Consider the following 2,743-nt stretch of genomic DNA (forward strand, 5'->3'; position numbering starts at 1 on the left):
CCCGACCTGAAGACGACCTCAGACACCCCCCCCCCCCCACACACACACATACACACACACCAAGCAATAGGACGGGAAGCAGCTGAAGGGTTTGATTGCTGTAGCCTCCCGCCATGAGAACGCGTTTGTCCTTAGTTAATCGTCTGGCGCCTTTTACCAGGCCTGCACCACACGGAAGATGACCTGCTGCCTCAAAGGATTTAAGCATTCATGGTTCCGGTCCACGAGAGAGAGAGAGAGAGAGAGAGAGAGAGAGAGAGAGAGAGAGAGAGAGAGAGAGAGAGAGAGAGAGAGAGAGAGAGAGAGAGGTATGTAAAAAAAAAGTAGAGCGAGCCACAAATAACCTTACCAAAGCTAGACACACCACAAGGCCGGTCTAGATGCGGGGAGGCATCCAGCACTTGCCCAGACTTATCATTTAATTCAGTACACCGTCCCTTCCTTGGTCTGGCCTTACCACGCGCTTCTGCTGCTGCTGCTGCTGGTGGCTTACGAGCTGCCAGCGGGGTGCCCCATAACGTAGTACAAGCTTCCACCACGAACAATGTCAGTGGTCCACCCCACTTACAGACGTGCACTACCAGTCACCCACGTACAGACAGCAAACACCAGGCTCCCCCCTCACGTACAGACATTCACCACCGGTTACTCACATACAAACAGTCATCAGTCACCCCCTGCCTTAAAAAAAACACCCACTAGCAACACTACCAGTGGACTCCTCGTGTACAGACATGCACTACCAGTAGTTAAGCCTCGTTTTATACCTAATCGTCTATTTCCTCACCGGAAATAACACTGTCTTGGGAGGAACTAGAGTGTCGTGTCTGTCACAAAAGGACAACCTAATCGCACGCTATTAACGCTTCATGACGAACCTCCTTCCCTCCTCGACACCCAGGGCAATGATCGTGGCTAACTGGAGAGGAGTGCATGTGCATTCCTCCCTTCCGTGAGTCGACCGTATTAAACCATCAGAAATCATAAAAAGAAAATGAGGAAGTTAGACGATATGTCTTTGGGTAACTCAATCGTGTCTACTTCAGCCGCGGCATACTAGTTTCATGCCTCCTTCAGACGCGTACCTTTCTCGCCGTTGGTTTTTGTCAACAGGTTCTCCAACACTCCTTCCTTACTCACCTCCCAGTGACCCACCTTTCTTAAGACCTCCTTTATTCATCTTTCCCATTCTTCATCTTTCTCACATTCATCCCTCCTCTAACCACTTCCCTCTTCACTATCTCTCTGTTCACTACTTTCCATCTTACTCATCCCACCTTCACTCACACACCTGTGCGACTCATGCCCCCTCCTCACTCACCCGCGTGTCCCTGCCTCCTCTACTGGTGGCGCTCCCGGGACACCAGCTCCAGTGAATGGTGCAGCGGGATGCTGGGTATCAGCTGGGCTTTGTCAGCTGATGAGAGGCATTTGGTCAAGTGGGAGGAGTGGGGGGCAATCACAGGTGGAGGGTCCGTCGAGGCAACACGGGAGAGTGGCACTGGGGTAGTGTAGGGTGTCACTAGGGTGACGTAAGAGGCTGCGGCACCAATAAAGAATGCTACTACGATGGTATACGGGTGAAATCTGGGAGGTGTTATGGGGTTATAGAATCGGTGGGGGTGCTGTAGGGAGCAGTGGTACCAATAAGGGACGGCACCAGGGTGATGTAAGGAGACTCTGTGGTTTAGGTGGGGTCATGACAACAGTAGGAGATGGCACCGGGGAAAGAGGAATAGCACAACACACGCGGGTGACCCAGTTCTCCTACATGGACAAGTACTCCCTGGTGGCGTCAGTAGCGGGCGCGCTCCTGTGATACTGAATATTTCAAGAAAGTTTCTTTCTGCCTGAGACTCACTGGCGGTGTCTGGGTCGAGCTGACAGGCATTCGGTATTTTGCACCGCCACAATCTATTGGTACCGTCGTGTTCAAGGGTCGTTCGTACCTGTCATGCTTTAAGGTAGTTTCGTCATGGTCGGGGGTAAGATCGTCGTGCTCAAGGGTTGTTCCGTCATGTTCTAGTGGTTACGCAAGTTGTGAATATCATACTACGTAAAGGATTTAAGGCAATCATATCATACCGTGAACCCATATCGCAATTATCCATACAGGGAGAGGAAAGACAGACAAATACAGTGAACTTATCGCCACATTTGGTATAGGAAAGTGCCTATTTTTATACCTTTTTACCTAAATTAAGCAGGCATTTCAAAAGCGCTTCACTAATTAAGGAACTGTATTGCTTAACCGTACTACATGTACTGTATCTAATAACTGCTTCCAGCAACAATGCACTACTAACTGTTAGTGATTACCCCTTTGTGACTTTTTCTAAACAGTGGCCTATATGGCGGGGCAACACATGACCCAAACAACGCCATCTCAGTTGAAAAAAGGAAGCAACAGTAAGTTTGTTATTCGTCAGTAACGCTAACATATTTCATATGTCTTCTTACCCTTTCTTGTAACTGTATACTGTATTCTAAATTCTGAAAAAATAATTCCTTATACATCTGGGTAAGAAGGGGACAATGAGTACTGCAAATAAAATCAAATGTCACTCCATTTTAAACAGACCAGTCAGCCTGTCTGGCAAGGTGCCGAACAAGGCGCTTTTAACTCAACATAATCTCTTAGCGAGCGACCAATGAATCAACATGCCCTCTAGAGAAACAATGCCTTGGGTTGGAAAACATATGAGAAAGTATAAGCAAACAGTACAACCCGGAATGTGTCAAA

The sequence above is a fragment of the Panulirus ornatus genome, chromosome 12 (assembly GCF_036320965.1).
Source record: "Panulirus ornatus isolate Po-2019 chromosome 12, ASM3632096v1, whole genome shotgun sequence".
Taxonomy (NCBI): Eukaryota; Metazoa; Arthropoda; class Malacostraca; order Decapoda; family Palinuridae; genus Panulirus; species Panulirus ornatus.